This window comes from Eretmochelys imbricata, chromosome 16, assembly GCF_965152235.1.
Source record: "Eretmochelys imbricata isolate rEreImb1 chromosome 16, rEreImb1.hap1, whole genome shotgun sequence".
Lineage (NCBI taxonomy): Eukaryota > Metazoa > Chordata > Testudines > Cheloniidae > Eretmochelys > Eretmochelys imbricata.
Window position 1 is genome coordinate 14,500,736 of NC_135587.1, and position 18,533 is coordinate 14,519,268.

General features: G+C 43.4%; 1 protein-coding gene across 7 annotated transcripts in view; it reads right to left on the minus strand.

Annotated features, from left to right (window-relative positions):
* Positions 1-18,533, minus strand: part of DNM1 (dynamin 1) — a 103,568-nt gene that overhangs the window by 83,847 nt on the left and 1,188 nt on the right. The gene's annotated exons all lie outside the window — the stretch shown is intronic.

Here is an 18,533-nt window from a genome sequence, read left to right on the forward strand (position 1 = left end):
AGTGGGGCTGTACCAACCTTGATTTGACTCAGATACATTATGACGTTTATCTGCTATTGTATATTGTTTCTGGGTGGCACCGGTACATGTCAATTTCCTCCTGCCCATTTCTGATGTCAGAAACCTCCAATGTTATTGGAATGTATTTAAAAAACCAACAACGTTGCTTTCTTTCCCCATGGTGTGGGGTGTCAAATTTGGGGTTTACCACCTTGACATTGTCCCTTTAAACAAAGCCACCCATTCTATCCTACCCCAATCAGAGACCTCTAAAGTCAAGTACAGTGACTTGTTTAAGGCAGTTGCAGGCTGTGAGGGGTTAGATAATCAGAGAGAGATGTGCCCAGAGCAGTAAATCTTCACATATATACTAAATCAACTGACTGTAATGGCATGCTCTTGAAACTCTGGTGTGTAAGCTTCAGTTGCTGGATTCAGAATGTAGCCTGTGTGGCTGCTCTTAAGCAAAACCATCAAACACAGAAAAAAGGAAAACCATGCGGCAATTTTTGCATAAATATATTCGTGTAGAAGCTGCTTATCTCCCCTCCCTCACCCAGCTCTCCCACCTCTTCACTTCCCAAGAGTCCTAAATCCTGCTTCTCTGAACTAATAGCTTATCTCTGGCTGCACAGACCAGCTCCCAGGAGCCTTTGCAGCCATTTCCTCTCTTTATCACCCACTCTCTGTCCACCTCTCCTTTCTTTGTGTCTCTCTCAACTCTTTCCTGCCTGTGCCTCTCTACTGGTCATCAGGATAAGGGGCAACGTTTTCCGGTCACTTGTATTGGTGTGACTCCCTGAGCTTGATTTTCCTCCCACACCAATTTTGCACTGGTCTAACTCCATTGACTTCAGTGGAATCACTCCTGTTTTACACCAGGGTAAGAGGAGAATCAGACTCACTGGGCTAGATTCAAAGTTTTGCTATGACCCCTTTGCACCAGCCTAACTGGCGCAGGACAGGTGTAAACTCAGTTTAGGGGACCTCTGCCAAGTGCAGAGCTGGCTCCACCAGCTCTGTGCCACCTCAACAGGAGCCCTCTCGTGAAGGAGGCATTCAGGGGCAGTCGAGAGAAGGGCCAGGGCATTCTTATGCCCCAGCCATTCTGCACCCTTGTAGTGGCCCAGGGGAGCCATTGTAGCAGGGGCATAAACTAGCCTGCACCAGGGTCTGAACTGACACAGGGATGAATTTGCCCTATTGACCTCAATAGAATTATTCACACTGCTGTAAATCCAGAGTAATTCTGCTGAAGTCAATGATGTTAGTCTGGATTTACACTGGTTATAATAGCAGAATCAGGCCTCATGGTTCTCAATGACTGGGATGAAGGTAGAGATGGTGCATTCCTTACCCATATGACACTGACACATCCCTGCATAGAGCAAAACCTAAATACACAAATAATTGTATTATAACAAGTACTAGGGGGCTGCATTACACAAGATAATGTAGGGACTTCTGCCATGAAGCTTCCATTCTGTCCTTAGCTGATCCTGCATAACATATGAGCTAAAGTCCCTATGCAGAGAGAGGTGAGGTAAGGACAAACTAAATGCCTTTACTTGGAATTTCCTTGTTTTGGACGATTTAAGTTAGATCCTACAAATATATATTGGGTGAGGGCTGATATTTATTCTTCATTTTTCTTTACTGTAGTTGTATGGAAATTGTTAATAACTGAAAATAATAGAAAATCAGTGTATCAATACAATAAGTCACGCTGCTGTGGCTGTCCATTGACATCTTTATGGCTTCAGAGAAGGCAAAAGGCTTTTGTGGGGAACAACAATTATCGGTAAAATATTGTTAATGACCTTTTGGCAGGTGTGTGAATCTGTCAGTGCATTGTGAAGTGAATCGTTCTGATTACAATGGGCTCCCTGCTGTTATGCTAGGGCCCGGTGGCTGGGGCCCAGTCAGTAAGGTAGGTAGTACCATATGTCTGTTTTTCACTCCCCTCTTTCCTCCCATCTAGAAATGTAACTTCCAGTTTCAGATTTGTCTCTGTCTTAAAGGGGTCAGCTTCTTAAGGAGATGTGACAAAGAAGAAATTATTGCCATTCAAAGGGAGGTGATCTATACCCTATACAGGCCCCCAGGCCATTCAGCACTAGAACTTTTGTTTCGGGGCCTTTATGGAGCACTCTGCTTCATGTTTTCAAGCTTTGCTCCGCAACCATGAGGGCTAGAAACTAGAGTCATAGTTATAGAGTTTAAAGCCAGAAGGGGCCACCAGATCCTCCTTTATATCACAGGACATCAACACCATCAGCACCTGCACACTAACCCCAGTAGCCAAAATTAGACCAAAGGAAAACTGATATTCCCACCTAACCACTTGACTCCAAGAACTGGGACTTTACGAAAAACACCAAATATCACAAGATTTGTGATAACATCATGAGAGGTGGCAACACTGGGACCATGTATGAAGGACCTCAGCTCCAACCCCGCTCAGGACTCTATACCAAGCCCCAGCTCTTCCCGGTATGGGAGCCTGCAGAAAAGTGCCAATGCAGCTCATGACCTTAATCATCCTCCTAACTGAGGGCTTGAAGGTCTGAGCAGGACACACATACTCCCAGCTGTCGGCACACTAAGGGCTTGTCTGCATATACGTTTAGTTCATAGCAAGCTGGGGTGTGAATCTACCCTGCACGAGCCCGCTGCAGACTAAACCTCCAAGTGGATGCATTTTAAAGAGGACCAGGTCAAAGCACCATAACAACCTGTTAATGTGTGTCTACAGGGTCCACACGGACAGTTATTCTGTTGCAGGCTAGTGTGATGTAAATTCACATCCCAATTTGCCACAAACTAATTATTTTTATGGACAAGCCCTAATTCAGTTCTTCTCCCCGGACAGTGGTGACTGCGGATAATTCTGCTCTTCTCACGAATGCCATACAGGGCTGTGACTTTGGAAATCATGGCTCATGACCTCAGTGCTGTGTGACATTGCCACCGGGGGTCCCTGTGATGCAAATAAACTGGATTTGCATACCTGTGGCCCTAGTGATCATCGATTAATAATGATTTAGGATATCACTCTATCAGAGCAGCAGCTTGAAAAGGGATTATCTGCCTTCCTTCAATTACAGGGCAGCAGACAAACCAATCTAGGAGAGAGAACAAGTCCCGGAGGGATAATTTCGTTCCCATTTCCTGACAACACAGTGGAAATCAACAGTTTCCATGGAAACAAGTCAGTTTGATGCCTGTGTATTGCCTGCCTCTTGTGTTGCTGCATATCAGGCCCATGCTGAAAGATTCTTGAGCCACAGCCATGGATGTTTGTTTTAGGGAATATGGGACATGATGCATGCATACAGTACCCACTGTCTTTACTGACAGTGTTACATATTTCAGCAGAGCTCTCTGCTGTGACAGACAGTATTAACCATGAATATCCTCCCCCTCCTCCATTCTGATGGATGGACTTATCCATAGGATCCCTCCCCAGTATCGTCCTGCAGATGGGTTCGTCCTGAAATACAGCACAACCTAAAGCACTGGCAGGAAAGAACACAGGGTGCACTGGCATAAGGACAGCCCCATCCCCAGCTGCTTGTGTGTGCACTGATTTCCTTCCTCTGCACTTTGGAGACAAGATCTGTAGAGGGATTTCCCTGCTTGAAGATTGTTCCTGCTTTATGGACGAGGATAATGTATAGAATGGTATAGCCTACAATGCCAGTGTCTAATCCCCAAAAGTAACATCCCTTTATAGGAAATGCCACATTGACTCTAAGCTGCAGCACCTGGGGCCTTAGGGGAATACAGAATGCAATGCTGGTGCTGTGCAGCTCCCTCTGGGATCTTGGGGTACCCTGCGATATTCAGGGTAAAACAGGATCCAGTGCTGGTTCTGTGCAGCAGAATCATGAACTTCAGAATACAAAACTTGATGTACTGTAGATTGCAGCACTGGGAATTCCATGATAATAGACAACTTAGGGTCTGGGTCTGGAAAAGGAAGGCTGGGAACCCCAGAGAAATATAGAAAGCAGGGCTGGTTCCAGACAAAAGACCTGGAATTGTCAGGGTAATAAAGAATGTAGCACTGTTTTTGGGTGATGACATCAGGGATCCCAGGATAACAGTGATTGCAGTTTTGGTTCTGAGCAGTTCTGGGCCTCTAGAATTCCAGGGTTACAGAGTGCTAGCAGAAGCATATGCTCCACTCCAGGAGCAGGTAAAATGGCACATTTGTTTGGGTTTCTTGCTGTATTTTCTTGATCACTGAAGTATTTGTGTGCTGAAAAAAATCCACCTTTCCTGTTTAGCCTCTGTGTGCGTGTCTGTCTGTGTGTCTTGCTGTGCTGTGTACCTTAGCTGTCTGCATGACTCCATCCCAGAACACCCCTGGAGCTCACAGGAGGCCTCCTTCCAGTGTGATGATGCCATCAAGCACCAACAACATCCTAGGGCACCAAATTAGTGCAAACTAAATGACAGGAGTGAAAGGATCCAACTTTGATGGACATGCAGGGATACAGGGACTCAGCCTCTAAGTCTGTCACCTCCTCAAGGCTGTAGTGAACTCTAATGACTCTGCAGTAACACTTGCTCCACTCACACCCAGTGCACTAAAACAGCAGGACTACTGACTTGCTGGCAATATTGGTTTTGCCATGGCAGAGGGAGCTCTAACTCTCCAAAACGCCATCTGTATAAATAGTGCCCAGCACCTTGGCAGGCAGAAAAATAACAGGGCAACCCACACAGTAACACTGGAGGGAGGAAATGGCTAGTTGCTGTGAAAACTCCAGCCACGATCAGGCACTGGTGTTAAAATGTGTTAAGACTGAAGACAGCGTCAGCCTAATGCTTTGCTATGATTTTCAATGGCCTAATCTGACTCAGTGATGTAAAGGCAGGCTCGGGTCAGGATACACCTCAGAACAGACAAAAGAGTGCTGTGGAGTAAAGACAGGCTCTTCAGTGTCAAGATGCCATTACTTGGCTATAAAGGGATAGGTGGTATGCTGTGGCATTTCTCAAAAGTCAAGACTTGAGTCCTCAATGGCCTGTCAACACACACAGACATGTTTCATGTGTCCTGTAGGCCTCTCTGGAGAAAGAGGATGAACTATCCTTCTTTGCACCCCCCCTCTCCCTGGAGATAGGAAGCTACCATATAATAAAAGGCTTCCAGCTACTAAGGCCATGTATATAGGGCATGCATTAGTTATATCTGGTCAAGAGTCTAGGGGTATATCTGCAGTGCAACTGGGAGTTGTGATTCCCAGTATGGGCAGACAGACACACACTAGCTCTGCTTCAACTAGCACACTAAAACAACAGTGTGGACATTGTGGCATGGGCAGTGGCTCAGGCTAGTCATCTGAGTTCGGACCCAAAGGGTCAGGTGGGCTTGGATTGGGGTGGCCAGTTCAAGCTAGCATGGGTCTGTCTACTCATGCTGGGAATCACACCTCCCAGCTGCAGTGCAGATATATCCAAAGGGTCCTGGACTCGAGCATTTGCAGAGAGAGGAATAAAGGAGAAAAAAAACGTAGTTCAGGAGATGTTTGATCCCTGCATCCTCTTGCACAGCACTTCCTGCAGGGTAGAGGGGGTGCTGCGGCGTGCGGCAATCTCCCCTGGACCTGGATGCATTACCCTATGTTGTGCAAAGCTGGGAAGGGTACTGGGAGGGGGGTAAGGCAGACTGACTAGGGTCCATACTCACTATTACAAACCTGTAGAGGAGGAAAGTGTTGTGGAGCAGAAGGTGACTCCGAGGGTCTGTACGAGTTATCACAGGCTGTGCATTAGAGGCACAGGCATTGCAGGAGAGGGCTGCCTCTCCAGGATGCATGCATGTTATCACAGACTGTTTGAAGATATGCTGCTGTCCTAGAGAGAACATTAAAATGGTGTTGTATACCTCCAGTCCCTGTCTGCCTGGAAGAGGATGCAGGAACGTTACCAGGTTCCTTGCTGTATCTTGCACCACTGCACTTTCAGATGTAATTAGGATCACACTGGCTGAAAACATGCTGTGTCAGAGACGCTGCTCCCCTAAACCATGAGAAACCGTAGCTTGATCACTAACACCTCCAGTTCAGCAAACCCCAGGCATTATACTGAGTGTAAAAATCAGACAGTCTGATTTCCAAACCTTGCAGCACTAAAGGAGGGAACAACAGCTCCAGGAGTGATTGGTCATGGAGGCTGAATCTCCATTCTCACCCCAGAAGAAGATAATGTTTCTAGGTCAGGATTGGGACCCATTTTAAATTAACAGAGCTTCAACTCCTCTGTCACACCAAGTGATTCCTCTAGGTCAAGACAGGGATCCATTGGAATAGTAATGTGAGAAGAGGACTGATTTGAACAAGCAGGCAGCAGATAAAACCCTGGACTTCCATTCTCATCACTCCTGTTCCTTATCCTTCACTTTCTTAAGGAAGAAAAAAAAAAAAATCACCCAAAGCCCCTTTCCCTGTACACAAACCAAAACAACAAAAAAGCGCTGCAACCAAATTTTTAAAAGTGGTTTCTGATTTTGGATGCTTCAGTCTTTGGTGCCAAGTTTGAGACACCTTAAAGTTTCTGAATTGATGCTGCTCAAAATGGAGGCACTCAGAATTAGGGGCCACTTTTAAACATGTTGCCATTAAAAAATAAAAGCCAATAAAATTCATTATCAGTGGATCCTTCCTCCTCTGCTGGGTATCCAGAGTGTCAAGTACTCTCCAGCAAGGCTTCAAATGGAGAAAGTCAACATCACATACACAATGAATAACCCGCGGAGAAAGCAGGAACCGCATGCAGCCAAGAAAGAGAAATCCTGCTATGATCTCTTCCAACATCCACGCTGAAGTGAAAGAGGTGACCTGGTTTTGGGGCTGAAGCAGAATGACTGGCTCTGCAGAATGACACATCATGTACCACCCCATCAGAGATCTCTAGAGTTCACTCTGCCTTTTGGCCCTCATTCCCATCTGGCCACAATTTTCCACTTGAGGCTGCCACCATGCTTAGGCAATTCCCAGCTATACATAGAGGCGTTTCTATTAGAAGTAAAAGCACAATCAGCTTAAGAAATAGCCAGAGATTACCAAAGAGATCACAGCAGCCGGAGCGAGAGAGAGCGAGCAGTAACCTTTATATGTGTATTTATTAGAATCAAAGGATCTTACCCTGATCTCAAACCATCATAAATCAGGAGTAATTCCAGGGAAGTTAATGTAGCTACGTCTATACAAAATGTGTGAGTGAATCAAGCCCATAAAAGATAGAGACTTATTATGTCATCCACTGCATTGTCCTGCCAGTGCAGAACTGTTCCCTTAGGGTACGTCTGTACAGAAAGCTGGGAACTATAATGCCCAGTGCGAGTGGACACACACACTGGAGCCTAAAAATAGCAGTGTGGCCACGGCCGCACATGCAGCAGCCCAGGGTAGCTGCCTGAGCACATACCCACGGGGTGTTGGGTATCTTTGTACTTGGGTGGCTAGCCCAAGCAGCTGCTTGTGCCGCTGTGGCCACACTGCTATTTTTAGTGTACCAGTTTGAGCAGAGCTAGCGCATGTATGTCTACCCAAGCTCAGAAGTACACCTCCCAGCTGCTGTGTTTGTAGACACACCTTCAGGGAGACATCAGGATGTATGGTAAGGAGGCAATTGTTTTTTTCATTATAAACCCCTGTTCTTAGAAGTTTATAAACTGTATGGATGGGGAAAGGCTTTCTGAATTGAAAAGTGGTCTGTTAATTGTCACCCTCAAAACAGAGGGCCAGATCCTAAAAGACTAGTCTATACTCAGGCTAGACCTGCACTGAGGGTAATGAACATGGGCTTCACAATTTTGCCTTTAGGCCTTTTTCCGTCCCAATGTACAGGAAACCAGTACAGGCTTTTTTCCCCTATCTGAGGAAGGCAGAATAACAGACTTTCTAGTGCTCTCATGGGCAGATTAGGTCTGCTCTAAAAAAAAAAAAATTTTTTTTTGCAGATGTTGAGAAGTGAATACTCAGTGTCTCTGTGGACTTCTGCTTGTTGATGTTCTGAGAAAAAGTCCTTTCATACAGCTGAGAAAGAAACTCTGCTCTGAAACATGGCTACAGTTTATGCGCAATCTTAACGTTTTTACAATGCTTCAGCCACACTCCTTGGCCCGTTAGCTAAGATCCATGGCAGTATCAGTTTAATCTGATGTGTCCTCTTTCACGGGGACCATATCCTGCCCTGGCACCTCTGCCATCTTATATCCAGGGTGCAGAGTCATTGCTACAAAATGATTGCACTGGCATGATAAACAGGATCTTGACAATTCCTGATACTCGTTACAGTAGCATTACACACCAGGGAATTCAACCTTCACTCTTCATCCGTGTAGCTTTAACAGTGTGACCTAGACCCATATGAAACAGGAAGTGAGAAGTAAGGAGGGGTGGTGTTGGTGGAGTGGGTTATTAAAACAGCATTTTTATTCCCCAAGTCCTGAGTTCAATTCTTAAGTCACAAGTGGAAAGGAGTTGAGCTCATCCCAAATCCCATTTTGCATATCTCATAGCTTGTCATGACTGACAATCTTAGGAGAGGCCCAGGTTTGTGTTGCCAGCCACAAGCATTCTGAAACCATGAGTAATGTACCAAAAAACATGAGATTATATTTAAAATCTCAAGATTTTTAAACCAATACATTTGGAGTTCTTTTTATTTGTCTCCGGGTGCTGGAGCTGTCTCCGGGTGGATCACATTGTCAAGCTCTTTTCTGCAACACGGAGGCTACAAACTCACTTTTTTTTAATACAACAGCTGAGATTTTTAGTTGATAAAGCCCCAGATGCAGGAATCAAGTTAAGTACAACAAATCGTGAGATTCTCAATAGAATCACAAGAGTTGGCAACATTAGGTAGGGCAGCAGGAATAATTGCATTGGGGAAACGGGCACAGCATCTGTCCCCAGTATATCTTCATAAACACTTAATTCACACAAAATGTTAAGAAGAGATTGAGCATTTAAAGCTGAAATTACATCCTTCATCCCCTCCATTATGCCTGGGTCTAGCAAAGACTTCAGAATCGAGAACCATGGGAGGTTTTACATACCATATTTGCAGATGGATTTAGGGTCAGATTTCAGACTCAGGGCTCCATTCTTCTCCTACTTACAGTGGTGTAAATCAGCAGCACTTCCAATTAAGTCAGTGGAACTACATCAGCACAAAACTGATGTAAGCAAGAATAGAATCAGACTTAGCAGCTGACTAGGAGCCATGAGCTCCTCACTGCTGATCACAAGTCTGACACTCATTCACTGTGTGGCCTTCAGCAAGTCACTTAACCTCTCTGGCTCAGTTTCCTCATCTTTATAATGGGGATTAGGACAATACTTAACGACTTTACCTCATAGATAATTATTTATTAGTGAATGATTGCAAAGCACTTTGAAGATAAAAAGCTCTACTTAGGTGCAACCTATTATTAATTGTTCTGAATATCTTGACTTTTGATCTTAAATCAAGCTGTTAATATAATTTTAAAACCATTAAAACAATGGTATTGCTTTAATAAATACTGAAAGGATGAATAAGAGAGGAACATTCACGAGCATCATCTTCAGCCACTCTTCACTACCACCCTAATATTTATATTTAGTAATAAGCAATGAGAAAAAATACTTTCTGTGACTAAAACCCATCAGATCGGTCCAGGTAAATAATATGTAAATTAATGCCTAGATGCTATGATGGATACATTACAAATGCGATAGATGAAATTAGATAAAGAGGCTGGGGAAGAAAAAGAAGAGAGCATTTTGGAGCTGTCAGAACCAGTACCCCTTACATAGTCTGGCATCTGGAGCCCTCCAGGTCTGAGCAGACTGGTTGAGACAGTGACTCTAGACATCCTGAAGTCCTAAGCTGTATTCTGACCTAGGGTCTGTGGAATAACTGATCACTTCCCTGTGCACAAATCCATGTGACTTACAATCATTGAGGTGCTTTCTGTTCTGGTTCATGATTGAAGCATATACTTTTCTTACCAGATAAATCTAACCATAATAGAAGCCATAATAGGAACAGCCCCTATTCCAACGCAATCTTGATTTATACTTCTCTTTTTTTCTATTATCAGTACTGTGTTATTAATCATTATTGTTTGTCAGATCAGGGCCCCATTGTGCTAGGTACCGTATAAACATATAGTAAAAGACATTCCCTGTCCCAAAGAGCTTACAATGTACACAGCTCTCCATGTTTCTCTGCATGGCTATATATGTGAGAATGTAGGAAGTGCTGCAATTAAACACACTAGTGATCCATCTAGTCTGGTATCCTGCTTCTTGCTGCATCATAACCAGATCCATCATATCTTGTAGTCTATCTCTGATAGTGGCCAATGCTGGCTGCTTTAGAGAAAGGCACAAACTCTCCATATAGTATACTTAACTGTGCAGTACTGTCCCAAGGAGGAAATTTCTTCCTGATATCAGATGGTAAATGTGAATTGCATGGATGTCTACAGCTCTCTGGCAAATCATCTCAGTAAATAAGAATACTGCTCCTTCATTTTAAAGAACTGCAAGATGAATATCGTTGTCCTTATTCCTAAAGAGCTTGGATTTAGCTATTAATAAAAGGGAGACCCTTTCTTTCCCATATAACTATTGACACTTCTCTTGCACCCTCTATGTTAAGATCAGAGCACTTCCATTCATGAATTAAGATTATGTATGATGTGACATAGGTTATTGTATCACATCTATGACTTAAGTAGTAGGGTACAGATGGGGAAGTAAGATACAGAAATTGAGTGGCAGTTCCAGGAATATAATTTAGGTCCCCTGAGACCTAGGCTTGTTCTTTAGCCACAAGTCCCACCTACCCACTTACTTATGTGTCCCCCTCCGTTGGTGTTCCAGTTTTCTGAATCAGAATGTGCAAAAACAGTTCTGAGATCAGAGGGGACGCTGTTTAACTGTGATGAGAGTGTTGTCCTGTTGCAAAGACGTTTTCTATCATGCATCATAACAGTGAGGTGTTTTTAAAATACAGATCTAGTTGCAGTTGTGCCATGACTTGCTTCATTATACATTGCAAAGAAGAAGGAAGGAAAGGATTACACGCAAAGATATTTTTTAAAATTCCATTTAGCATGTGTCTCATGAAGGCAGTGGATTGACTATGGGTATTTGTAGCAGGTTACTTTTCATTCTGAGAGGCTTCCCCAAAAGAAGTTAATTTTATTGTGGGCATCTGGCCAGAAAACCATTACATTTTGGGTGGCTGCCTATAACCCCCTTAGCCACGCCTCTGGTTTTGCTACACTAAGTGCACTGAATAAAAAATCCTAGCATTGGTTCATATGGGTGGAGCACACATAGGTTTGGCTCCTGCTTACAAATAAAATCTCTGCTCAATACACCATGGCAAACTTTGCTCGTGCAACTAAAACAGCAAGAGACAGTTTCTCTTTGATTCATTAACTTTTATGTTAACTTAGTTGCTCTCTCAGGGGCTTATCCTGCATGCTAAGCATCCTCTATTTGGAAAATCCCACAGACTTCTTTGGGGCAAGATAAAACCCTAAGTCAGTGCGAGCTGGGGATGCTCAACATCTTGAAGCATCAAGCCCTAAGCCAGGCAAGGGAGGGGTTAACATTTTTATCTTATTTTACTGTATTAGGACAACATTTACAGATGTGGCCTCTGATTTGGAGCACCTCAATTTCTGTAACCAAACTTGAGGCACTCACTCAACTGGAGCTGTGGCTGCTCAGCATCTCTGAAAATCAGGCCCAAAATGTCTCAAGTTGGGTCTCAAAACACTTGCCTTTAATTCTCTAACTTCACATCATTATATTTATACATAATTATGTACAACATGGTGAACGTTTATATGCGCTTTCTTTAGAAAGTCTAGTGATTAGGGCAGGGAACTGGTATTCAGGACTCCTGAGTTCTGTTCCTGACGAAGGGCTTGTCGTCACGTACAGTGCAGCTGTGCTGCTATAGTGAAGATGCTATTATGCCAACAGGAGAGCTTCTCCCATCGGTGTAGGTAATCCATCTCCCCAAGAGGCAGTAGCTATGTCAGTGGGAGGAGCTCTCCCATTGACATAGCTCTGTCTACACTGGGGGTTAAGTCAGTATAACTACATCGCTTGGGGTGTGGATTTTTCACACCCCTGTGTGACGTAGTAGTTATACCGATGTAAATTTGTAGTGTGGGCCTGGCCTCAGTGTGCACTCAGATCACTTAGCAGCTCTGTGCCTCAGTTTAACACCTGTAACACTGGCATACTAACATTTACCTACTTCAGCAGAGTATTGGGAAGATTAACTAATGCTTGGAATGCTAGGACAGCTTCAGATGAAAGGCACTATTGAAGTGCAAGGAGGAGGAGGAGGGGGTGTGTTCACACTAGGAAAAAAGGTGTGTTCTTACCATGTCAGCTAACGGGGTAATTAACACATGATAAAATCCTAGTGAAGACAAGGCAGTTTGTAGTTTTCACATGTTAGCAGGTTGAGGTAAGCCCTAGGGGAGCCTAGGGTTTACTTTGATGTGCTAACACACATTAAAACTACAACTAACTTGTCTTCACCAGGATTTTACCCCTTGTTAATTACCACATATTAGCAAACATATGGTAAGAACACACTTTTTTCCCCTAGTGAAGACAAGGTCGACGCTTACGTTACAATGTAGGAAAATGTCAAAAGAGCTAAGGTGAAAAGTGTAGTGGTTCTTAGGGTGTGAGACCTCTGGGAACTGCTTCAGGAAATAGTGATGATATATAATATACAAAGAAACTGGTGTTTATTTAGGGCTTGAGTCCGCATCCTCACTCATGTGAGTAGCCACAGGACAAATCACATGAACAAGAGTTGCAGCAGGGCTATCTAGGTTTGCAGTGATATATTTATATTCTCTGTTTACAATATTCTGATCATCCGTGTCATATTTTGGCTCAAATGTGTGTCTCCTGCTGCTCTTCCTTTCGCAGGCAATTGCTGAGAGCTATGTACATTTCTCTTGAGTTAATTCCTTTTTCTTGTGGTTTATCATGGCATGCTATGTACATTTATTCTTGTGCTGCATTGTACTTTGTTGCTTTTTATTAATCTTAGGAAAATGGATGTATGTTCTTTACTAAATCCCAGAGGCTTACCACTGTTTGGATGTACACATACAGCTAAAACAAACAAAAAGGTTATAATTCAGGTGTTGGAATATAAATGGATTCCGTTAAAAGGCATGAGCCCAGGGCTAGGAGTAGGAGTTCTCTCACTCTGTCAACCTCTATTGCCCTGGACAAGTCACTTCACCCCTCATGCCTCAGTCTTCAAAATAGGGATACTATTCATCACTTTCCTCACAGGTGTGTGTGTGTATTGTATAATGCTTTTAAGGTTTGCCACATTAAGGTCCCTTTACAGCACTCTGGATGTGAAAAGGGGTCCCAAAGAGAGCATGAATCACATTTACACCCACTTTAAGGCCCCTTTATGCTGCCAGAGTTGTCTAAAGGGCTCTTGGTATAAATGAAAATCTGACCATTAAAGTAATATATAAATGCTGAGCGTTACTCTGTACAGTGAGTGGACACAAGAATACCTACAGGCTGAGATTTTCAAAACTGCCTGGGACCTCTGGACCCCAAGTTCACATATGCAGCATTGACTATTTCAGCCATAGTGTTTGCTCAAGAGAGAAGTTTCAGCTCCATACATTTTGAGGATGACAGAGTGATCAGTGATGTACCCTGCTGTACCTGGACAGGCCAATGTGTGCTCCTGAGATATCTTTTGCTTTTTGAGAATATGTGTCCATGAAGATTGCCTTTTCTGAGGGAATTTCTAGGCAGCACTGTATCTAAAATAATGCCAGTGCGCCTTTCCATTACAAAGCATTTTACAAGTATCACCTAATTAAGCTTCATATCATCATCTCTGAGAGGTAGGCAAGTATCACTATCCCTATTTTACAGGTGCGGAGAATGAGTCACAGAGACATTAAATTACTCACCAAAGAGTCAGAGGCCAAATAAAATCCAGAACAAAGTTCTTGGCTCCTAGCCTTGTATTCAGTCTATTGCAAAACACTTTTCTAAAGGTTCTAGCTTAGTATTGGGAGGGCTTAGGTTTATATTTGTTCCTTCGTATTCTTTCACCTATATGCTGAGCATCCCCTTGAGGCAAATACATTAAGACCAAGTTTTTGTACACATATAACTATGTTGGTTAGGGGTGTGGGGTTTTTTACTGAAATAGTTATATCAGTACAATCCCTAGTGTGGCCACAGTTATCCTGGCATGAAGGTCCTTACACTGGTAGAGCTCCTCTTCCCATATGGGAATATGCTATACCACTATGAGCACATTTATGCCAGTAGAACTAGATCCTCCATAGTGGTTTGTACCGCTTTAATTATACTGTATAGTTAAAACCGTACAAGTGTGTGTGTGGACAAGGCATAAGATTCCATACTCGGCATGGAAAGTATTCCATCTTTGGAAGGGGCTTGATCTGGATATAAAAGTTTTTATGAGGGAAGAAGGTCTTGAGGCTAATGCTCAGGTCTGGGACTAATAAAATGTTGGGTTGGTTCTCATTGCTGTGTGACTCTGGACTTAGCAGCACTGCATCTTAGTTCTTTCATCTAATAGTGATAATAGTTTCCTACTTCCTGGGGTATTGGAAGGCTTAGTTATCTCATGTCTTTAAAATGCGTTGAGATCGCTAGACAGCAGGGCATCTTTTTATTTATCTACTTATTTTGCCATGTGCCATAAAAGGAGAGTGAACATTTCTGGACTTTGGAAATAACTGTGTCCCCATTTTCTTGCCTACAGACTCTCTATTTGGGAAGTCCAATTTCAAATTAGATCAGCATCAACTATCCCCATGCTTTACTCACTCAATCCAAGCCATTCATCCAACATTGGCAGTCTGTAGGACCAATTCAGGCAGACACTCTGAAGTAGCAAATAGGCATCACGAACAAAAAGGGGAGGGTGATGTCATAAGATGTTGTCCTAGTGGTAGCACATCCACAGTAGCCAATGCTTAGGGAGGACCAAAACTAAGCTTCCTGCCAGCTCTGAGGCCCCAGCATAAACCAGTCTGGGAAAAGAAATGTCAGCTGCCTCTCTTCTATCAGGCTCATCCCACACCATTAGAGGGTTTTACCATCATCATCTGGTGTTAGTCACCATGCTGAGACCTCAGCAGCAGACGCACATGTAGCAGCCGCATCGACATCTGCCATTATAAATACAGGCTTTGCATTGTTGGGTAATCCGTTAACAGCAGCGTAAGTGATACTGGGAGAGTAATTAGCAGTGACTAGCAAACCACTGCACTCAGAAGAAGTACTTGTTTGATAAGATATCAATCAAAATAACATTTATTGCATTCAGTGTAGTTCCTCTGTATTTTGAAAATTTCAGCATACACTGAATGTTAGTGTCAGCAGAAGATGCTGGATTGGAAGCCCTAGAGACTGAAGTCCTGTTTATCCACAGATCAGGTGTGATGTTAGTGAAACCATCCCCATTCTACCATGCTGGTGTGATCTGGAGGAACTACTCTAGAATTAAGAGGGGAGTTTAATCTTCATGATACATTCAGCCTTCAGCCTCTCTGCTGAGACACCTTCATCAAAAGGACCAGCTACTGTCAATTGTATTGTCTTGTTTGTTTTTTAATGTGGCTAGCTGTCCATGTGGAACTAGGCTGAGACCCACCACTCATTTCATATTGTGCACTAAACAGTTGTCAGGTGGTGATGACTCAATCTCACCCACAGCCTGATCCCAAAAAAACTGGAGACATAGGCTTCACCATAGCAATAATCATGTTTTAATGTGTGTGTTCCCGCCATGTTTTAACACAGATTCTTCCTCCCTGTCTGAACAGAAAAAACCCATGTCATAAACATGTTAAGGAACCATGTTTTAGCTGAGATACCAGTGAAGATTAAAGCATGGCTCCCAAACATGACTTTCTCTGTCCACACAAACAAGGAAAAAAATACCTTAGAACCTGGCTGGGTCACAGCCATATTTAAACACAATTCATTTTGTAGTGTAGAGACAGGTACTTTCTGTGGCAAGAGATTTCATATCTATTACAAATCCCATGAGCCACCCAGCCACCTAATGGCATCAAATGGAAGAAGTCAATAGTTCCCTTTGACGCGTTTTCCATTTTCCCTCCAATTATTTCCGTGAACAATCTTGTCCTGTCAGCTCCTGTGTGGGTACCCTTCGTTACTTCATTATCCTAAAAGCTCTGGCACCGTAATGTGCTACCATGGAAATAACTGATAGGATGCAGTGAGGTCATGAGCCCTACTGAGACAGAGATCATTGGAAAATTATGGATAATATAAATCATAGAATATCAGGGTTGGAAGGGACCTCAAGAGGTCATCTAGTCTAACCCCCTGCTCAAAGTAGGGCTAACCCCCAATTTTTGCACGAGATCCCTAAATGGCCCTCTCAAGGATTGAACTCTCCCTGTGTTTAGCAGGCCAATGGTCAAACCACTAAGCTATCGCTCCCCCAAATCAGTTCATTTACCCTCTGTCAGGCAGCTAAACTCTGCAGCTGTCCATTGGAGTCAGTGGAGTTACAGTTTGTCCCCTTCTGCTTGCTAGATCTAAAGGAAAGGAACTATTCGCTCTGATACTGTTCTTGCTCATTGGCCATACCTGGTACATCATTGCAGCAGTCACTGTACAGAACTTCCATAAAAGATAGATTTGACTCTCAGCATTCAGGGGTCATGGAAGCAACAAACCCAACAGGCTAACCAGGGTTTTGCTCAATAACAGTTCTGGGAACCCTTTTTCTCTTCTCAACAGGTTTGATCACAGTAGGTTGTAAGCTCTTTGGGGCAGAAACCATCTTTTTGTTCTGTATTTGTACAGCACCTAGCACAATGGGGTCCTGATCCATGTTGGGAACTCCTAGGCACTGTGGTAATACAAATAAATAATACTTATAGCTGAGGCTTCTGGAAGTCCTTCCCTCACCATGATTCCCAGGAACACTTAATAAGAATGGGATCTCCGATAGGTTCTAAAGTAGACCATTGAAAATCAGCAAGCAAGAATCTCAGGCTCTTTTGAATATGCAATGATGGGGGGTTTTGTTTAAACAACTACTCTGATTCTTGCTCTGTTTTCTTTTCCCCAGAAACAGCAAAAGTGGCATCTCCCTAATGCACACTGTCTCCCATAGCTCAGGGACACCTGGGCCCCTGTACAGCATATTGGACCATTCTGTTCATATACCGCCAAAGATGGAACTATTCAGGCTCATTACAGGCTCTTTCAATGATAAAAGAGTTATAAAAATAATTTTGTTAGTAGATGTCATAGTGCAAGGACTAGAGGGGGCAAAAGAAGAAGAGAGAGAGTGCCCACACAACAAAGCAGGGAAAGAAAAGGGAGAATACAGTTTGTGGAAGAAAATAATCTAACACTCTGTCACAGCAGCAGTTCCTCCGAGGGAAATCAGCAGCAACCTGCATCCTGGTCATAGAGGATAGCAATGCCTAATAGGGAAGGATTAACCAAGCTACAAACAAGCTCATGATGCACTCCAGGTGTTGTGTATAATATGTGTGTGCAGACCACCTTCCCTGGTCACCAGCTATTTGTTGAAGCTGCTGGTGATTATTGTGAAGGTCACATGAAGGGAAAGCACCAGAATATTTCTGTCACAAAATGGTAGCACCCAGGGAGTTGAGCACATAGGGGAATAACCACTGCTTTTTCTGCTTCTCCCCATAGCTCCTGACATGGCATCCACCATGGAGGACAGAGAAGGGGGGTGGGGAGGGGATGAAATTGAACTTAAATTCCACTACTGCTCAGCCTCACAACAAGCACATCCATCTTTAGGTGGCTGTGTAGCGTTCAAGGCATGTCCTGTATCTAGCCAGACACAATCAGGAGCAGAGGACATGCTATGAGAGCATACTCTTCCTAGCATTTCACCTTGTGGGATTCTTCAGGGTGAAACTTAAAACAAATAAGAAATCTAGTCTTGATGATCTGTTCAGATCACAATGGCTAACGGGCATCTTGGTATTTAATAGGGATTGTATACCGTTATTTATCTGCACACACAATATTAACTGATCAGTATTTTTTAGAATCACCACAGATAATTCATTTTAGAAAATTATGTGAAAGCTGTATCATTTCTGGCTCTGGCTTGCAGGTCTCTAATGTGTGATAAAAATAAGGGACACCCCAGAATGTGGCTATTTTTCTCTGACATTTCTATCCCTGACATTACATAACATATGGAGCCTTTGTCTGTGCTTTACTGGATTTCCATTAATTTTCTGTACATTCTATACAACCATCTATGTTATTCATTCTCTCCTTGAAGCAGTGCCTTCCTCCACTACTCCTCATCCTCCCCACCCTGCCAGTGCCCAGCAGCAATTGTCCTCCAGCAGCAGGGGTGAGGGGGGACATCCTACCATCCTGCTCATCCCCAGGATTCTGCCTTGTTGTATTTAGCTCCCATAAATAAAT